Source organism: Condylostylus longicornis, unplaced genomic scaffold (genome assembly GCF_029603195.1).
Source record: "Condylostylus longicornis isolate FDR11 unplaced genomic scaffold, ASM2960319v2 ptg000010l, whole genome shotgun sequence".
Taxonomy (NCBI): Eukaryota; Metazoa; Arthropoda; class Insecta; order Diptera; family Dolichopodidae; genus Condylostylus; species Condylostylus longicornis.
Window position 1 is genome coordinate 23,752,632 of NW_026577979.1, and position 23,008 is coordinate 23,775,639.

Here is a 23,008-nt window from a genome sequence, read left to right on the forward strand (position 1 = left end):
CGTTCGCTTCTGTGCTTATGTGAATTTAAAATACATTGGTTTCCAAGAATACTATTTAATTTATGTATTTCGAAAGAGTAATCAAAATTTAGGTTCTCTAGAATTCCTTATTAAATTTTCATATATCAAGAAATATTTGCAAAAATTCCATAAGCAATTAAATATGTTTTCCAATAAAACAAAAAGTTTCATGTTTTAGGCTATTTTCGAAAAACTAAATGAATATTTATGATTTTGTTTCTACTTAACTTTTGACGACATTAAAATCAACAGAAAACTTTTATTTTAATATAAAGAATTCTTGATTTAACAAAATTTTCATTTAAATAAAATAAAAATTTATAATATTATTTGAAAGAAGCATTATCCTTATTTCTTAATAAAAGGGGGGAAATTGAGCTGGATCAAAGCATTTTAAGCCTAATTAAAGCGAACGATTTCGAATCGATTTTGTATAATTACTTCAAGAGTTTGCATTAACTTATTTCATTTTAGTATAGGTTATCTAAAGACAGATTTTTTTACTGCATTCAATGTAGTGACAGATTCAATTTATTACAGTTAAATGAAATTATATAAAGGATTAACATTTTATAATTTAAATGAATAGTTTTAGTCGAAGAGATGCAAATGTACTCATGTACATAATGAAATTTTAAAAAATTTAATAACTTTGTATAAAAATAGTATTTTAAAATGAGTTTGCAGGTTATTTTCTCAGAATACTTTATTAAATCTCATTATTGTAGTAATCCCGTTAACAATACTTATTAATTCGAAACGGAAAAGTCATCAGTACCTCTATCTGCAAAATATCTGTAGTACTGTATCTTTTGTATGCTTCGTATAAATGATTTAGTATTTTTCAAAAAATTTTATTTAAGTGTCTGTTATTTTGTGCTGAAAGCTGCGGCGCTGAATAAAAATTATTTTTTGCGGTTTTTAGCATACACGCGCATAATATAAAATCTGCATTTTTTTACTTATACATGCGTATATATATGTTTGGAAGTTAAAGAACTTTTAACAAAATTTATTTTATTTTGAATAAAAAACAAAAATTTTCATGCTATGCTACTATTAAATACTTTCATTACTTACTGGAATTTATATTTTCCAGTGCTACAAATGGCAAATCCTTTTATATATCCTTGGCAAAGAATTTCTAAATAATCTAACTTAAATTCCCGACTACTATAATTACTAAAATATAGGCACTAAAAATATCTAGTATTGTACACAAATAAAAAAATTTGGATAATTTTGTTTGATTTAGTTTTTAATCAAAAATCTATTTAAATAATGTAAAAATGAATTTCTGCGTACCAAAAGTCATTCTCGTACCAATATTTATATGTATACTAGCTACTCTTGGCCTATCCGCGTAATATTTTTTAATTTTTACCTTGCTTTTACTCAAAATTTTGTTTATGAAATAAAAATTTATGACTTTTTAGCTTTTCAGTTTTATTTTTAAATAAATATCAACTCATTAAGAAATTTGTTTAATGTAATAAATTATAGGCAAATTTAAAAATTTTAACAGAAAAACGTTGATTCGATAAAATATTTTTCAAGACTCCCAACTTATATTCTACCTGTAGGTAAGATTTAATAAAAAGTTCTAGATTTATGGTTATGAATTGACAAGTACCTATAGATAAAACTGGTCATTGATAGCTAATTTAAATAATGAAAAATATGAGAATATAATATATAGTTGACTGTGTCAACTCTGTGATACCCGTACGAATAAATGATTTTAAATGTCGCAGATAATTGACATACTGTTTCAAAACACTTTTTGCTTTTTATGTCTAGTGCTATTTTATATTTATGGTAGTTACTATATAAACTCAGTCAATCGAAAAGAGTTTTACTGTTCGTTCAAAATTTCAGCTTTTTGGCTTCAATAGTTTCTGAATTATGATCAAAAAAGCTATGATGTTGAATGGAAGCTACCACAAGCAGCCAAGAAATTTCAATGGCTTCTATCAAACATACCAGCCTTAAAAACATGCGGTGAAAAATTTCTGAGATATAGCCAAACCATATTCATATATAGTCATTTTACCATATTTGTTTTTGCAGAATTTCAGTACTGTAGGTTGAACAGTTTTTAAAATATTGCAAAACAATTTTTCAAGTTGTATGACAGCTACCAATAGAAGTTAAGAGTTTCAACGACTTTTGTCAAACATAATAGCCCTAATAATATATTCATTTTTGCGTAATTTTAATACCATAGCTTCTATAATTTCTAAGATATAGCAAAATAAATTTTGAAGTTGTATGGCAGCTACTTGAAATTCAATTTCAATAGGTTCCGGCATTTACTACTATAAATCATTTGTGAAAATTCAGTGAGCTCAGTTCAATTAGTGTCTGGCGATGAACAGACGGACGGACATGGTCATATCAACTCAAAATTCGACGCTAATGAAAAACATACGCTTATGTCTTTACGCAAACCATTATTTCTTCCAACATACGTTCGTACGGGTATAAAAACAAACAATCCTTAAGTCAAAAAAAATGCAAGAAGTCATTAATTACCATAAATTCCAAGTTATTATTTGATTTGGATAAAATTAATTTTGAATTGTAAAAAAACTTTATAAATATGTGTGTCTTAACTTTTCTTAGGAACAGAATTTCTATCTTGATAATTAATTAGAAAAAATATTTTTCTAATTCCATTTTGAATATTATCGACCGCACTGCATACAACAAGGTCAAGATAATGTGATGGCACAAAATTTTGCCTGTCGTGTTTTTGACGAAATGAGCTTCTGGAAGCGTAAATAAACTGAAATATTTGTCAGTCTGTCTGTGCGGATTAATATTCTAGTTCGCCTGAACCGATTTTCACAAAAAACCATATATCTGAGTTCACAGAAATCAGCTTCTGATCACATCGAATTTTATTTTGTAATTCAAAATTATAGAACATCAAATCGGGAATAAAAAAACGTACATACAAATATAAATTGAAACTTTTATTATACTTTCAAGTTTAATTGGATTTTATTTTCATCTCATAAAAAAATTCATTAATCTGCTCTGTTGATTTTTACTTTAATAAAAAGTATTTACACGTGCATTTACATATGTGCCAAGGAACGCATAAATTTAAATTCTTATAATTCTTACCCGTTTAAACAGAAATACAAATGATGCAAGAATGCCAAAATTACTACGGTATTAAGGATTTTTTAGAGAGTGCATGAGGAAGAAAATGTTCTAAGAAAGTTGTAAAGTAATAAAATCTTAGATAATTTTCTTATGTTATAGAATTTTTAGCATTTTTATAATAATACCAAGAGTAACAAATTTTTTAAAGCTGTTTTCGGTGCTTGGGAAACAAAACTATTTATTTCACCTATAAATACCTCTTCAATAAAAAAAACACTTGGAGGAAGCAAAAACTCAATTTTTTATATGTACGTTCCCATGAAGTGATATTATGCTAACTTCACTGCCTCTATTTAAAAAAATTTATTTGGAAATAGTTGTGCTAGCTAAAAGTCGCATTTTAACATATTAATTGTAATATTGGTACAAGATTCATGTATATGCACATATTCAACTCAAATTCAATTATTTTTATATATTTACAATACCTTTTTACAATACATATTAATTTTCTTTCAGGTCTCTCATTATATCAAAACTATTGGATTTTTTTTTGGAATATCCTCGCGAATTTATTTAAACTAAGTTTAACCTTAATTCTCTAAACCGTTCTATAACGGCATTATTATTTTTTAATTGTCTGAAAGAGTACAATATTTTGAAGAAGTCAGCTCTTATCAAATAATGTTAATAATTTATTTTTAAAACTAAATTATGGTTTAAGAATATTTATTAAAACCTCTAAATTTTCTTAAACTTTTTATTTTTTCTTTTCTTAATATGTTTTTTATTTCCATGGCCGTAAAACGAAGTTTGTAGCTATACTAGTGTGAGCATTAAAATTAAATTAAACAAAAACGAAAATAATTTTCTGTTGAATTAATGAACAAAATAATAATTTTATTAAATTAATAAACAACGAGTTTGTACCATGTACATTAGTACAAACTCGTGCACTATGAATAAAAAAAAAAAAACAAATAAAAATTAAAAGGAAAAACAAAAACCACCATTTAAGACGTTCTTTCTTCAAAAACAATAAAAACAATAAAAATAAAATAAAAATATATATAAAATTATATTTTTATGTTTTTCCACAAAATATCCTGTGGATGTAAAACCCTCATCTATTTATGTTTTGTTATGACACAAATCCATCACAACAGTAAATAAAACTAATAACAAGCACAAAAATAAGAAAGAAAATTAAAGTATTATTTCCCTGATAATGTAAAATACTGGTAGGTACTCTTAAAAATGTAAATTGGTAAAAATGAAACATCAAAATCCATTTTTAAAATCTTTCAGATTATTAAATGACTCGAATTATTTGGGAGAATATATAAAAGCGGTATATGTATTGAAATTTAGTTATAATTATACTTGTATTTTACTTGTATTTTACCATAAGTTTTGAAAAATAAAAGATAAAAAATAGCAAAATGATGAAATCTTTCAAATTCAGAATGGTATATTTCTCATAAGTTTTCCCAGATAATATATACGAACGTATTCCTCTTCATAATATACGACTATTAAATATATACTCGAAAAGTTCAGATAAAAATTTGAAAGACATTTTTAACGCACTTATCAATTTTTTGTATGTTTTGTTTTTTATGTAAAACTTTTTTAGAAAATATGATGCCCTTAAATTATAGGTATATTACAAAACCAAGGTACATATTCAGTATTCAATAATTATGGAAGTTAAATATCATTTTGGAACTTTTATAATAATGAAAAATTTCGGGCAGAGACCTTTTTTGCAGAATTTCCTTTTAAATACGTTTTTGTTCAATTAAATTCAATTCGATTCAATTCTAATATTGTAAAATAAATAACTTTATTTACTGCTTCAATTATTGCAAGTCAAGATTTGTAAATAGACCATTTTTTTGAAAGAGAAATAGATAATTGTCCGTTAAAAACAAGGATTATGTTTACTAAAAAATTTTGCTAAAGTTAGTTAGTTTAAATTCCACTTAAACCTTTTTATTTTAATTCCATTAAAACTTTAGTTAAACCTTGACTAGGTATATTGGATATATTTTGTTTCAAACCATTTTTGAAGCCTTTTCTGAAAATTGAAATCCAATTTTGTTGGGCATTAATTGCCGTCCAGTACAAGTTTCAAATTATTTATTTTATGTGGACGATTAAGAATTTGAACAAGACAATGTTCATAAAAGGCACTTACCTACATGAAATTTATTTCTTATATCGCTTTTCAAATTGTTAACACATATAAAAATTTAATTTGCCAAAACTATATCTGTCGAAGCTTTATACGAGTAGAAAAAAAATCGTAATCGAAAGAACTAAAGTAGAAATATGCGAATAGTAAGTTTAAAATGACAATCAGTTTTTTTCTTTTAAACGCTATTTGAAACACAATTTAAAATACACTTTCACGGAGTATAACTTTTTTCATTCAAAATTTTCCCATAGAAACATTTTGGAAAATTGTGTATTTTTCCTTATTAGTTCACAATTAAATACGAACCAAAAGAAAAAAATGTTATTATAATTTAAAATGAAAAAAAAAATATCAGAAAAATAATCAATAAAAGGTAAAGAAAAAAATTTCAATTTAAAAAAAAAAAAAATCATTGGTTTTCAATCAAGTTCAAATTTCATTTGTCAAATTAAAAATTCTAAATAAAAGTAAAAATTTCGATTTTGAAACCACTTCTACTCCAAATTATGTTGCATATGCAATTCTGTACATTGAAAAATTTTAAAAAACTATTAAAAAAACCTATAAAAAACGTTTAAAGAATCGTGCAATAGATTAATGGAAAATAAGAAAAAATGTCTTCCTTATTTTAAAAATTTAAGATTAAATAAATTTTCTAGAGTTTAAAAAAAGGGTTAATCTTTGATGACGACCGGTTTTTTTATTTTTGTTTCTTTCTATTTTTACTTTTGTCGTTTTCTGCATTTTTGTTTTATGAAATTTGTATCAGGGAGAGATGAAGGATAAAATAAGATTTAGCAGAATTTTTTCTTGCCTTATTATTTTTTTTAGTTCAAATAAAAACGGCAAAATATATGAAATCCAACAAAAAAGGGTTTTGAACAAAATTTTCTTTAAGGGTACCAGTCTTAAAAATTTTTTTTTCTCTAATATAAAAATAGTGAAAACAAAAGGATATACAAGGATTCTTTGCTTGCTTCAATGTTTTTTCTTTTCTTTTTTTGTGTTTTGATTTTATTTCTTATTTCTTTAAGGAACATTTTATTTTTTCTCAAATAATAATCAAATATTCTGCGAAATAAGGATAAAGAGTTAATGTAAAAAAGCTTATGATGAAATAAATATTAGCAAATAAAAATGTTTTTTTTTCTTTTTTCAATTGAAAAATTTTCTTATCCTTTATCGAAGGATGATTGCTAAGCTATGATTTTAATTTTATATTATATTTCTTTATATGCGTATGTCTTTATATTTATACGTTCGTATATATACACCCGCATTTTATTAAATTTAATTTTTTAAAGGGTAAAATAAAAGTATGGGAGTTAATTTAGAAAATATGCCAAAATTGGCCGTTATATACATAATGTTCATTTGTATAATTTACAAATATATGTATATATATGTAAATTATACAAGGCGCTTATCAAACATTCGCTTCAAAAATTTATTTTTAAAAATTAAATTTTTCAATAGAGAAATAAAACATAATTGAATTATCAGATTTAAGTCATTTTGACTGTTTATAGCGGGGAAATGTAAATAGGAAAATATTTAGAATTTAAAATTAAATATATATTTATTTAAAATTTTATGGTATGCACAAAAATCGAAAAATGAAATGAAATACAAATAAAAATGCTAGATTTTCTTTAATTTTTTTACAAAAAATTGTTTTGAATTTCATATTTATACAAATTTATTAATACATCGTGTACGAAAATTTTAGAGATATCAAAGAATTTTGTATTGATAATTCCCATAATAATTAAATAATTCGATATTAGATTATAAATTTTACATACGCATTATAACTAATCCAACCAGAGCAGAACTGGTAAGTTAGATTTCAAAAACATGCGAGTGTAAAAAATTCAAAGAGAAAAAAGAGAGTTAAATAATCATTCAGCTATTTATTCGAAACTTTCAAAGAACGTTTATTGGTATACTTTTTAATTTCAGTATTTTGAAAATGATGCCTATTGAAATTTTAATACCTAAAATACGATATTTATTTCTATTACATTTCCATTAAATTTAAAATTTATCACAATTTGATCCACTTTCCTCTGACACAATATGGATTGATAAAATCTGCAACGCTGTAGTGTAGTATAATTCCGTACAGGAATTAACTACCTTCTATAAGGAAATTGCTATTTCGTGTTAAATCGAATGGTCTTGTTCGTTTAAGTCTTTCTGTCATAATTACATGCTGTTCAGCTGCTTGCATATTTACATGCTGTTCTAGACCGGCTTTGTAGCACAGTTCCTAATTTCATCCACAACCAAAGGAATTTCTAAGTCTCTGTGGATATCACTGTTACGTATATATAATTGGCGCATTTACTATGCCACGTAGAACCTTATTCTTGAAGGTTTCAATTTTGTTAATGTGAGTCTCTTGGCACAACCCTACAATTCAATGCCATATAGCCATATTGGTTTAATGATTTTGGCCATTAATTAATATCTTATTATCAATTGGCAAATAGGACTTACAACCTATTAGCCAATAATTTTCTCTATAAATTTATTTTCTAATTCTGTGTTTCTTATTTATATGCTCTTTCCGCTCTAGCTTGACATCTAAAGTCATTTCTAGGTATTTTGCTGAGTTATGAATCGCTACGTTCGCTTCATTTAAGTTAGTCTGCGGTGGGTTCACTATTTTCCGATTGATGAAGTTTATGTGAACCGATTTTTCTTCATTCAACTTTATTTTCCAATCCCTAGTCCACTGGCTTATTTTGTTACTTGCCTCCTCTAATTTTTTTGTCGAATCGTCAATGTTCGCTCCTACTGCCAATATTACAGCATCGTCAGCAAAAGCGGCTATCTATTTTTCTATTTGTGGCAAATCAATCGTGTAAAGCAGGTACAACGTTGGGCACAATATACAGTCTTGAGGCACACCTGCCTTTATTTCTCTTAGTGTGGAGCATTCAGAGATTTGTTTAATTCTAAATAATCTAACAGCTAAGTAAGATTCCAAAATTTCTACAAATGGCGATGGTACTGTTTGCCCTAACTTAAATATAAGGCCAATACTCTGTCGAATGCCTGCGCTACGTCTAGAAATATAGAAGAGCAGATTTCTTTATTTTTCAAGCTTTTTTCTATAATATTCGCTATTGTGGAATGGTTTCTTCTAAAACCAAATTGATGGTTTGATTAGGCCCCTATTTTCTATTATTGGCTTCAATCTCCTTAATAGCAGCTTTTCAAAAAGCGTAGACATCATTGGTAGCAGTGAAATGGGTCTGTTAGACTTTGTTTCCCTCCTTATTTTCTGAGTTGGCCACTATAATTACCTCCGCGACTTTGTAAGCACAAGCAACATACCCAAAATCCATAGCTGCATTCATGATTTTCGTCAGATGTTCCAATGTCTCGTCTATGGTAACTCTCTCAGTACTTCCGCAGTAATAAGATCAAAACCTGGCGATTTTTCAATTTCAGGGATCTTATCTCTTCCGCAATTTCTAATTGAGTAAGTGGAGCTATGCTGCCTGGTTCATTTGCTATAGATTCTACCAAACTTACATCTTTCCAAGTGATCAGCAAACAATTCGGTCTTCTCTATATTGCTCCTCGCCCAACTGCCATTTGCTTTCATCAGTGGCGGAGCGTGCCTGATCGGTTTCTTTTTGCTCTTTGCCGCCTTCCATAAGAAATAATTCGTTTGCTTCGTAGCTGACAAGTTCTTTATATAATTTTCGTATGTTGCCGATTTAAATTCTTGGATCTTTCTTTTAAGCACCCGGGAAAGTCTGTTTAAAACAGTTTTATCATCAGGGTGACGCGAACGTTGCCATCTACATCTGGCCCTTCTCTTTTCACCTACTAAATCAGTTATTTCTCCAGGATAGCTATTTGCTGTCTGCTTGTTCTTTGACATTTTTGTATTGTTCCATGCAGCTTTTTGTATGATTTTAATAAATCCTTTTAACTCCTGATTTAATTGTTCTCTTGATTGTATATTAATATTTACGTCAATATTGTTTATTATTTCGTATTTAAAGCTCGCCATATCTGTAGTGCTATTTGTCAAACTGGGCCTAAATAATATTTTAGCTATTTTTTCACTTAGTTTTAATATGACAGCAGAGTGATCCGAATTGTAATCATAATTATCTTCATGGCTTAGAAATTTTTCTGATATTTTTTTGCTTATAAAAAAGTCGATAACATGAGAAATCGTGTTAGTGTCAGTAGGCCAATATTTAGGAGTGCCAGTGGAGCACTTGAATAGCTTTTCTTAGCTCTCTTCCTCTAGTTTTGGTGATTCTAGAACCCAAATCTGTGTGTTTGGCATTATAGTCACCTCCTATTAGATATCTGTGTCCATGCTTGCACAAAAGATCTTTAAAAGTAGATTTCTTAATGCTGCAATTTGGTGGATAGTATACAGCATCAACACTAAAGCCCTGTTTAGTCGATTTAATTTTTATCGAAATAAGCTGAATTTCAGCCGTTTCTATCTTGAATTCTTCATTATGTTCTACATTTTCTTTTATTAGTATTGCACTACCTCCTCTTGGCTGATTGCTGGGATGTCCGGCTTTATAGCAATCATAGTCTTTTATTTTAAGGTCCGTATAATATGGCATATGAACCTCCGACAGCAAACAAATATCTATATTTCTCGTTTTGAGAAATACCTCCAATTTTTGTTTCCTTTTAAGAACACCATTAGCATTCCAAGTTACTATACGTAACTCATTTACATATATCTTTTTCTAATTTCTTTGGACATCTCGTCAATTCTAATCAACATACTATGCATCATTTGCCTAATGTCTGCGTCAGTTCTTTTTATTTGTGGGGCTTTGTTGTCAGCTTCCTTCCTTTTCCTGTTTTCTTGGGGTTTTGCTTTGAAGCGCTTATGAATGCGATACTCCCTTTAATACCTTGCTAGGTGTCGTTATTCTGGCTATTTTTGGAGTTCTTTGCATTATGCATGAGAAAATTGTTTAAAGTTGAATTTAAAATTTTAAAATAAAATTTGGTTAGATTCAGATTTTTTGAATGTATTACATTTCGGCCCAACTTTTATAGCAAAAAATCAATAGAAACAAAAGTAAATTTTTGTAAACATTTAACAATTTCTGTTCCCTGTTTTCTATAGGATTGCAACTCTTCCGCAGTTCAATGCTACACAATATTTAACTTCAGTCCCCAAATTTAAGTCAAAAATAATAAAAAATTTATTTATCCTTGAAAAATAAATCTATCTACATATATACACATACATAAAAATACGTCAAAAAAATTTAAAGTCAAAAATTGAAAAAATTCAATTGATTTAAAAAAAAACTTTTTTTTTTTGACATGTTCCGCATTAAAGTATAAGGTTGAAAATTAAAATACAAACCTACTTTTTAATAGCCTTAAAAAGTGAAAATATATAAGTAAAATCATTAATTTATACGAATCCCTAATATCCTTTTACGCATAATAATGTCATTTTGTTAATTAAAGTTTAAAGAGGTTTTTTACATTATTATATGTATGTATATTATATGTACAAACTTGAACCGAAGTGGAAAACAACATTCTTATACTACTACCCATTAATAAGCACAAATGCGGAAATTTTAAGTCTGAAACAACTAAATTTAATTTTTTCTTTTTTTTTCTTAATGAAAACCACAAAATTCAAAATGGCCTAAAATTATTTTCGTCAAGTACTCCAATTTTTTGCTTTTATTTTTTTTTAATTTTATTTAATTCTGTTTCAAAAAATTTTATTTTTGTTAAGATAGAAATCATAGGATTTGAGTGATTTTTCTGCAAATTTCGCTTTGAATTCCTAAGATATTTTACTTTTCCAGGATTTTTCCTATTTTAAGTTGTTTTTTATTACTTTATAAATGAGCATAGTTTTTGAAAAAAAATCTGATGTGGTTAGCGCATAACCAACCCAAAGGTTTGTGAACTAGTTTAGTGAAACTTGTCTCCTAAGTTTTTAGTAACCTAGTAAAGCTAAATAAATTTAAATTCGACTTTTAGAAGTGGTTCATTCTATGCTATCCAAGTTCCCTGAATATGCTTCTGGTGTCAAATAATAAATATAACAATAAATAATAAATGTAAATTCAACCCATAGTGAAAGTCCAGATGCTGACACCTGATTTTCCTGAAAAACTAGGTGGTTTGTTCCGTTGTCAAATGAGCTTTATACAAAAAATTTCAATTTATTCTGTTCATTATTTTTTTTAAATCAAAAATATAAAAATGTGCCGTAGTATAGGGTATTCCAAGGTAAAGCTATAAGACATATTCTAAGACATAAACTTTCATGTAAATGCGCAAGAAGTGCAGAGAGACCGATAGACCATCATATTAAATAGTTAAACTTTTTTAAACTTAAATATTTTGTTCACGATTCCGTAAAATGGAGAAGCTTATTTCCGCCGATCACTCGACATGCGAAATTTGGTACCACAGCATAAGTTTCTTTATTGTATGAAAACAGTAATTCTATTATTTGAAAATATTTAAAGCCTAAAATCTTGAAATATCATGAAATCAAGTATTATGTGAAATTCGTAATATTTAGCTAAACATTTTTATTAAAAGGCAAAGTAGACAACATGCAAAATAACTTTTTAACTATATAGAAGATTTTCAGGAATTGAATTGTCTAAATAATGCCATATTTAATTTGCCTGCAAATTTATTTGAATGAATTCAAAATTAGATAAAAGTTAAACGAAATAAGACAAAAGTGCCTGGTTGTCACAGATAATTGGGTTATTTAATTAATTTCGGTCGGTTTTAGTAAAATACTAAATCTTTTAAAAAAAAATTATGAATTAAAATCATTAAACATGTTGCATAAGTCAACGCACTGTTGATGCTGTAAAATTTTTGTTTGCACCTAAGTAAAGCTCCATACATACAGATTTAAAATTATACAGGTTCATAATATCAGGTTCAAACCGTTCATATCCATTTTATAGAATGTAATTAACAAAACCAATTGAAATTAACTGCGCACATATTATACGGAATATGATTAAAGTTTTGTTATAAACGAAATATGTAGTTAGTTTGTAACATCTTTGCGGTTAACAATTAGCAAACACAAAAGGAAATCGATAGCATTCATAAGCTGTAATAATAAGACTTAATGTTGCGCCCCTTTTTAAAGCCAAAAAATTTGTAATCAAAAATTGTTTTTAAAATTTTTTTTCACATACACACGCACTTCCTACTTGTTAAATAATTATTATTCTTATATGTCCTTTTGCCTACTTATTTTCCTTTCTAATCTAATATGTGTATATTGGACTGAATTTTATTGTATGTGTGGAAAATACCAAATATGATGATGAACATCAAAATAACGGAGACCGTTTTTAAATATTTACGGTTTTATCCCAAATAAATATGACCCAAGAGCAAGATTTATTTATATTAGTTAGCTCCAGATCTTGTAAATGCACAACATGTTATATGGGACAAAGCAGAAAAAAGACAACAATAAATTTTTTTAAATAATAAAATGAAAGACCGGATACTTTTTTTTCTTTTGTTTTTTCATCATCTACTTTTCGTTCTAGTATTTCAAACGAAACTCATATATGTGCATATACAAGTATGTATGTAGATCTATTTGTAAGAGTCTCTCTTATTTAACATCATAAAATAACAGCTGTAAGAAATTTCACATTATCCTTTTACATAACAATTATATGTCATGTGTATGTACGTATATTCATGTAAGAGTTTGTACTAAAATATAAAATTTTCGGATGTGGACATTTTGGGTTCATTTTAAATATTTTGTTAAAAATAATTTTTTAATGACAAACTGCTTTTAAAATTTTATATTATATTCAAAACCTCTCAGACCATATTATCATATTTGCTTTCCCTTTCTCTTTGTTTGCTTTCATTTTGTGTATTTAATAAAATAATAATTTAGTTAATTTTCATTTTAATGACAAAGACAATATAAGTAAAATTAAAATTTGGCCTAAAAAAAGGTGAAATTGTTATATTCAATTTATAATTTGAAATTAAGTGCAAAATAAAGTCATGTTATTCTAAATCGAAAATAATGCCTAAATAAAACATATAAGAAGAATGATAACCTTATCATTGTGCTAAAATTAGTTGGTTGTCAGGAACATTGTTTCGTGAAATTTATAATTTTTTAGAACGACTATAAGGAAGGGTTTGGTTTTAAAGACTTTACAAGCGAGTAGCAATATTCGACTTAAAGTAACCTACCAAATGTAATGACAAGTAGCACTATTGTTTTAAGATAATGATTTAACAAAATTAATATAGTGCTATATTGAATTAAATACAAAACGATTCACACAATAATTGATGAATTAAGTTAACTACGTCAAATTAACAATTATATAAATGTTATTGGTTAAAAACAGTATCGTCGTATTTTAGTTAAAGAAACTTTTTATTCTTTACAAAATTTCTGTAGCATGGAATAAGCAAAATTTTGTTGCGACATAAACGCAATAAAGTATTAAAATTTTTGAATCTGCAAGTAAAAAACGAATACATGCAATAAGCGAAAATCAACATTTTCAAGGACTCCGCGCCACATTATCACAATCTTATCCCGAAAGTTGTGTTTTAGCTCTGGAATTGTTGAGTTATTCACATAGGCATTAATTTTCAAAAAACCACAAAAAATGCAGTTTAATGGAGCTTAAATATTCAGAACGAAATTGCTGCACTCCATGTGATAATATGTGGGCGAGTCCTTCAAAATTTTTCTTTTTGTATGGCAACCTGTAAATGGGTCAGCTGATGATATTATTATCTTCACTTTGTTTTTACAGAAACTAAATTACTAAAATGCAAAGAATGCAATCAAACGTTTCTGTGTAACCAACAAAGGGGAAAAAAAATCAAAATTGCCATCACACAAATTTAATCACTTTTGAATTTTAATGAAATTTTAGAAAAAAAAATACTTTAAATTAAAATATACAAAAAATAGCTAAGAAAATCTATAAGATAGAAAACGAAATGAGGGAAGAAACCTTAATTTGAACAAAAAATAAAAAAAAACGCATCATCAAACAAATCGTAATGTTTTAAGGATTTCCTTATTATTATTATTATTATTATTATTGTTTATTATGAAAATGCCAATCAAATAATTTTGTTATTATTTTCGTTATTTAAATTTTTTTTTATCCCCTTTAAAAAAAAATCCATCTCAAGTTCATGGGTAAGGGAATCGCAAATATTCCATCCGAATTAATCTCGTTTCAAATACCTTTAGACAGTATTTTTTTCTGGTTTTATTCCTTAAATTAGTTTAAACTTTAAAGACTTCTTCTCTGATGGAGAGTAATAAAAAAAGTAATATATTGCATCGCATCTCACAAGCTCCAGACGTACTCTTATTTTTTGGGGAATAAAAAATAAAAAAAAATATTCAAAATTATTTTTCATTTCAGTTATAAATATGGGAAAAGGCACACTAAAAAAAAAAAAACAAAAAACCACTTAACTGAAAAACCCTTGAAATTCATATCGTCTATTTTAAGTACAGAGTAAAAATCTAAAAACAGAAAAAGGTTGAAAATTCCAAAGGAGAAAACTGCATGTTGAAGGTAATGCAAGAACTTCTTAACGTTATTTTTCTTTTTGCTTTTCTCCACCCATATTCTTTTACATTTTTTTAACTGTTATTTGAAATTTAAATATCCGCGGTTTGATTTTTTTGTTTACCTTTTTTTCATTCGGTTATCCTCTGAGTGCTTACTAATAAAGAAATTTTTAATAAAATATTTATGCTAAGAAAAATATTGAAAATTTACTGTAGACAGGAGAATGTGTACCTGTGCGGTATTACTTTTTTTTTCTTCTATGGCGGATATGAGATTAATTGCAGTTTGTTATTGAAATATGTACATGTTATATTATGTAAGTATAGTTGCACATATCTATGTAGAAAAAGATCTAAAAATTAAGAAATTTAAGTATGAATAATTTTTTCAATCAGACATGTCAAGCTAAGACTAATAAAAAAGAAAATTTTCGAAATGATTTTTCTATCCTTTTTATTTAAAAAACTGAAATTGAAATTAAAAAATTCAAAAATATTATAAAGATTTAAACTTAATGTTTAATCAAAAACTATGTACTCGTATGTATATAATGTACGCACATAGTTTAATGTTGCGGTTCCGTCAATAATAAAATATAAAAATACGTTGATTTTAAAGATTTATATTTCTGCGAACAATCGATAAAAGTAGTTGAAGCGCATTTTTTGATAGTTTTAGTTTATTATAAAATTTTAAAACGAACTGTCAAGTTGAAAATTTTGTGAAAAAAAGCACACAAAAAATACTGGAGACCTTATTTTCAAATTTTCATTTTACTTTACTAAAAAAACTTTAATTTTGAAGATATCGATCAACTTTCGGCGAATTTTCTAAGTTAAAAATTCGAAATAGATTTAAGTCACCTTGAAACAATGAAAATTATTATGTTGATAATCTTCAGATGTAATAGAAAAGCTGTAGCAGCTGTAATCTCTGTTTTAAAAAAAATAAATCAAAATAATACTTTTTTGTCAGAATTTTTCATTAACTCTCTCTTATCATAGTTTAGTGTTCTGCTAATGTGCGGAATTAAACAATTAAATTTTTATTTCAAGAGATTCAAAATTAATAAACTTTTTACCTTTATCGCTATCATTTTGTATGGATAGGGGCTATAGGGATAACATTTAATTATATAAATATAAATTTCTCTTGCAAAATTTTCCCTAAAATGTACATAAGAAAATGGCTTTTCAATTTTTTTTTACGTAATAATTAACTTTTAGACTATAATTTCAAAATACCTAATAACATTTTGCTTCGCAAAAAGTATACTACCGTAGGTCGACCGGTGTGTAAGTATGATAAAAAGCAATATTATAAAGAAAAGTTAAAGCTGAATATTATTTCGTATATGAACCATATATTTTGAAAGTGATGTAAGTTCACTTTTATTGCTACTAACCATTTTCTATTATTTGCGTTCAAATTAATCCGAAAATCGGAATAGTCCATAACATTTTATATGTCTTTTTTTGTCTTTAAAAATGTAAAGCACAAAATTAAATTTTCACTCTGTCTGACGAATTTATCTTCCCGACCTTGCAGTATTATTTGTAGGCCTTTCATTATTTTCGTGAATGAATAAGATTGTTCATTTCATTATTTTTTAACTGTAAAAATCTTATTCTATTTTAACTGTGAAAATCTAAATGTTTTTGAGGATTGTAAGAAAATGTGATTTTAAATAATGGCTTCGTACTTTGTAATTTCATAGAACCATGATGAGACAAAAAGCTTTTAGTCTTAAAAATACGCCACTTATAATACTGTTAATTTTAACCGCTTTTTAGTCTTTTTAGCACTTTTCCAGAAAATTTTTGAAAAAAAGTGATTATTAGTTTATTACTGTATCTGTCCGTCCGTGGACATGTTTACAAAACAGGTTAAATGATAATTATGATTCAGGTTAAATGATAAATGTAATTGACACAAGTTTCCCAACACTACTTTGTTCTAGATTCAACAGGTTCGAAGCTACAATGGATATTCGTCGGACAAGATTTGGTCCCCCTCGCCCGCACATGCCATTTTTGTACTTAAAAAAACTCCTCTATTAATTAATACTGAATTTACTTATTTGAAATATTAATAAATTGTGAACAATATGAATGTTAATAATCTAACCGCAGACAAATAATGCATAGGATCTATTACGCATACGGTGTATATTTTCTTTTTTTTTTGAGAATAGTATTTTCTGAGAAAAGTTCTGCAAAACATTTTTGGCTACTTAAGTTCATGAACAAAAATAAAAATAAAACAAGTAAAAACGTTTCAGTCGGTATAAATTGATTGAATTATACCATGCACTATCCATTGTTGTATAGCAATTACTCGAACCTATGAAACCATTCTATAGAAACTTCACGGATATGTCTGACCTATAATTGGACACACGACTGTTAAGTTTCATGAATCTGACTTTATTATTTTTCCAAATATTAAAAATAAGCTTTTGGATTTGTATGGCAGGTACCCGAACCTGTTAAGTCATTTCACCAATACTTCAGGATTATATTTGACTTATAATTGGACACACGACCGCCAAGCTTCGTAAATCTGAGTTTATTATTTTGCCAAATATTTAAAATTGGCTTTTGGAGTTGTATGTCAGCTAGCGGAATCCGTTGTTCGAATTGGTCCACTTACGACACCAGCCGTCCTTGTATCAAATCCGTCCTAAATCAACGCAGAACTTTATGCTGAGCAAGAATATATATACATGTCCATACCGGAAACGACTCCTTCAAGTGGTTACAAACTCCATACCAAAGTGAATATTCACTTCACTCTTCAACATTTTTATGACGATATTAAGAGTAAATAAAATGAAAATTCAATTTGTGAGCAAATCCTATATACACTTTATATGATAAGATTATACGAATACGATTCCATTTTTATACCCTGCATTTCATGAAGGGTATATTAACTTTGGTATGGAGTTTGTAACTACTTGAAGGAGTCATCTGCGTTATGGACATATATATATATTCTTGCTCAGCGTAAAATTCTGCGTTGATTTAGACATGTTCGTCCGTTCGTCTGCCCGGTCGCACGATAACTCAAAAACGAATAACGCAATCGACACCAAACTTTCACAAATTTTTTCTTTTGTGCCAAGGACGAACCCTATTGTTATTGGACTAATTCGGACAACGGGTTCGGGTAGCTGCCATACAACTCAAAGAGTTTATTTTAAATATTTCAAAAACTAATAAAGCTATAAATATAAAATTTCGTATACATGTGTCCAATTATATTGTACACATGCTTTAAAAATTATAATGGGATAGCTGCACCGGTTCGGGTGGCTGCCATACAATTCCAACAGCAAATTTTTTATATTCGGAAAAATAATAAAGTCAGATTCATGAAACTTGGCAGTCGTGTGTCCAATTATAGGACAAATATATTTCTGAAGTTTTAGAGGAATTGCTTGACAGGTTCGGGTACCTGCCATACAACTCCAGAAGCTAATTTTAAATATTTGGAAAAATAATAAAGTCAGATTCATGAAACTTGGCAGTTGTGTGTTGAGTTATAGGTTAGATATATTTCTGAAGTTTTGGTTGAATTGCTCTACAGCTACGAGTAGCTCCCATACAAGTCCAAAAGTTTAAATATTTGGAAAAATAAAGTCAGATTCATGAGACTTGGCAGTTGTGTGTCCAGTTATAAACCACACATATCCGTGAAATTTCTATAGAATGGTTTCACAGGTTTGAGTAATTGCTATATAACAACGAAATGTGCAGGGTATAATTCAATCGGTTTAAACCGACTGAAACGTTTTTACTTGTTTTTAAGTAAGTTTCTTTTCTGTTTCTTTACGTTATTTTCTTTTATCGTAAATCTGGCAACAATTTTACACCGTACAATTTGATATAATTGCACACCATACGGTATAAGCCGTACGTAGTGAAATATTAAAAAACAAAATTTTTCAGAAAAATCAGAATTTTAATAAACCTCCTAATATTAGATTGTTGAAGTAAAATGATAAATTTTGTAAACCAGTCAATTAATCCGATCAACTATATTTTAACTTTATTAATAATCCACACTAAACAGAATTTTATTTTAAGCATTTGCTGCGCAATATTTTAGAGTTTAATCTATTGTTTATAATTCAATTATTTTTTTTTATGAAGGAAAATTATTTAAAACTAGGGCCTTCCCAGTGCAGCGCGAGTTTCTAGAAACTATGCCTCAAGTTCTTAACAAATAAGAACCGAAATAGTTTTTAAAAATTTTCCATAATAAAATTATTTATGAATGAGAGAAATTACTTGTTCTAAATAGGTTACAACTTTTAACGTATTTACATTGCAATTAACATTAGGAAATTTCAAAAATCAAATCAGGTGAAAAAAGTTTTTTTAAGCTGTGTTTGAAAAACTTACACAGTTCTTTTATTTTTAATATTTTTAAAAATACTAATAAAGCCTTAACTAAAAAACAAACATACACTGTCTTACGACGACCTTTTGTATGCTCTGTTGAGGCTCTAGCGACTAGCAAAATAGTTTTAGTTTGACTTTGATTAGTATAAAAACTACTAAAGTGATGCTTCGTCGACAATAACAACAATACGTTATATTATAACTTAATACTATAGTGAAATCAAGAAAATTTTGTTGAAATTTTTATATGAGCACATGTATATATTCGTATGTATGCTCACTGCGTAGCAAATAAATCAAACAGCAAAATTACATGACATATAAAATTAAAAATGAATAAAAAAAATTTATGTATATCTTAACAGTCATGTTTAGCAATCACAAAAATACTAAAAAGAGAGAGAATAAAAAAAGAAACTCCACAAATAATGAAAAAGTAAATACCTATCATCGGTTTTTTGCCTTCTTTTGGCTACTTTACAGTCATTCATCCCTTTTACATTTTTTTTTCTGTAACCCCACATTTAAGTCTACTCACATATATATTGTATTATACAGGATTCACTTTTAACAAACTCGTATGTTTACAGACGAGATCCCAAACCCTTTTATTTTTTTTATTCCTTTATTTTCACTCATAATTATAACAATAAATAAAATTTCAAGGAAAAAAAAAACAAAAATGCCCTTAAATAAGACATTTGTTACCGTTTTGTCCTCCATAAAATTGTCATTACAGAAAAATTTTCGACCATCAGATAAGTTTTCGTGTTGGAATGTAAACTTTTCAATTTTACCCTCCCCATTTTTCTTTTTCCATTCTTTATATAGGATGATCAACTGTAGACTCCCACATGTTAACGACCATAAATAAATATATCAACCCCTTGGCTATATAAAAAAAAAAATCCGTCTTTAAGTTACAAGTATATGACATAAAGTTGAACTTAACATCCCAGTAAAATAAAGGAAAAAATCACAATACATTATCGGACAATAAAATATAAAATTTAAAAAAAAAAACCAAAATTGCAATATTTATCCTTGACAATTGTAGGGATTATAGATTGCAATTAGAAATTGATTTTTTAAAAACCAATAATATATAATAATCTATGAGTCCCAATAAAACTCGAACAATCTTCAATTGTACTGTAATTAAATCTATTCTACTTTATTACCTGCTTCCTTAAGAAAATTGGAGACACAGCACAATGAATTGAATAGAAATGTCTAAATAGTCTAAAACAGTTTTTTCCTATTTATATTTCGTAGCTAAATCAGCTTTTCAGTACCCAACAGTGCTTAGCTAGTGTCCGTTTTGTTAATTTTAAACTGTAGTCTATCTTTTAGTCTCGTGTTTATTTGCCTATAATTCATCATCTCGAATACAAATAAGAGAAATTAACTTATACCTTAGAATTTCATAAAGGTCAAATGATTCTCTTCGAATACACTAATTGGGTTTCCTTCGTTTAAGTTAAAGCATATTATGTACCAGTTGTAAACTTTGTCATTCTATTTTATTTTGTAATCGTTACAGCATTAAGCTTCTAATGAAAAAATAATGATAGGACTTTAGATAATTTAAAAAAAATTTTAAACACCTCAGAATCGAAATATGAATTTCATTTGAAAATAAAACAAGTTACAAAAATATAAGAGGGAAAAAGTTCCTTTCTTTTCTCGAACTAGGATTGTAATTTTATTTTAGAATCAATGGTATAATCACATAATTTTTTTATACGTGTTCCGGTCAGACAGTTATTACAATTGGAGCCTGAAAACAACTTCATTTGTAAGTGTTTTTTTTTATTATCATTTTTTTCCTATTTAATTCAATTAACAAAATATTCTAATGAGATTATGTTCTTCGTTTATTCGTCTCTTCATTTATTTTCAATATTTTTTTCCATTCCCATTATCGGTTTATTATGTGATATTTTAAATACACAAACGTAAAATGTTGGAAAAAAAAGGCAAGTTGAACAAAATAATTTTTTTAATTTAATAACTTTAAAATCATTTTGGACTTCACACAAATGAAACAAAAAAAAAACAAAAGATTTATTCAATGTTAGATTAAAAATAGCTAAAGATTAAAAGAATGGTTTTAGGAGAATAAAAGAATATCTCGGATTTATTGGCTGCAATTATTTATTTTTGAGATTATGTGATGGCACTAAATTTCACATGTCGAGTTTTTGACGGAAACGTCTTTTAGTGAAAGCGTAACTAACTTAAACGGCCCAAATTTAATAATCAACCCATTTCCTTGAAATTCAATATATGGATTTAGAGTGTTAAAACAATGAATCTGAAGTTTTTGGAAAGATGAGGTAGCAGAGTAGCCGAACTAGGGGTCAATTTTCATCCATATGTAACGAACTAATTGACGGTATTTCTTGAAATTTAAAATTAGAGATCTTTTTGCTACACGAAGTATTTGAAGAACTTTTTAGTGATTTTGGGTGGCATAAATTGAGGCTCTACGAGGAGCCAAGTTCACATTTTTCTAGGTATGTTAACTAAAATCTTACTAGGGTCCTTAAAATTTGAAAGAAATATTTAGAGGGCATTATTATAATCTTATGAAACATTTTCGCGCAACTAGATAATACAACTTGCGCTCGGTCTTGTGCTAAAAATGTCTGATTTTTTTATTTAAGTTCGTTAAAATTGTCTCATTTTTTTCATGCGGAATGTGTTGGGATGATGGGTACTTTGCCTATGGTAAAAGATACTTCTGGGTTGTTTTGGTATTGTACCGATTGTAGGAGGATTTCTTAGTGTGTACCGTTACTATCGTTTTTTCATTTGGGGGCCGATTTTAGTAGGAAGTTAATATATCTGGGATAACTGGTGCCTTATCTGGTCTCTTTGTAGGCCCGGTAGCTATCATCCACCTTTGAATATTGTCTTTTCTTACGGTTTGGCTAAGTTTTGATAGATAATTCATAAGAAGGGGCTCCGTTGTTTAATTAATATCTACAGCCCCATCTCTAAAATGTACACCATTGCTAAATTGTTTGAGATAATTATTGTTAGTTAATTTTTGTCAGCCTTTTTGTCTGCGCAAATCAACATGGTTTTCAGAAGAGTAAGTCTACGGTCATCAATTTGATGGTATTTGTTATTGTTTCTTCTGTGCGTTTGATAGGATTCCTCATAGAGTAATTTTGCTAAAATTAAGAAAAATTTATTTCAGTACCTGCAGTTAAGATTACTATACACCGAGTTCTGTGACGGACTGTAGACTGAGTGGTTTTGCAGATGACAAACAACTTGTTAAGTGTCTTAGAATTAAGAAAACTTATTAAGAGCTTGATTTCTTCTAAGTGTGTTGTTTTTCTTACGCAACTACTTGGATGGTTTTAATTTGTGGTGTTGTAGAAATGGTTTAGAGCAGAACATTGACAAGTGTTACGTATTAAGTTTCTCTCGTAAAAGTGAGGTGCCTTTTAGGGAACATTCGATAGGTGTGTTTTAGGGAGAATTCGAACAACTTGAGGTCGGTGGAACTTTTGGATATTCGTCATCACAATATTTGGATATTTTGTGCCGCCAATACTAACTCTAGTTATTTTGATCTTGTGTTGGTAAGAGTGCTCTGAGATGTGTACTTTCCAGGAATTTAAGTTGTGTTTAACTATGGGTTAAAT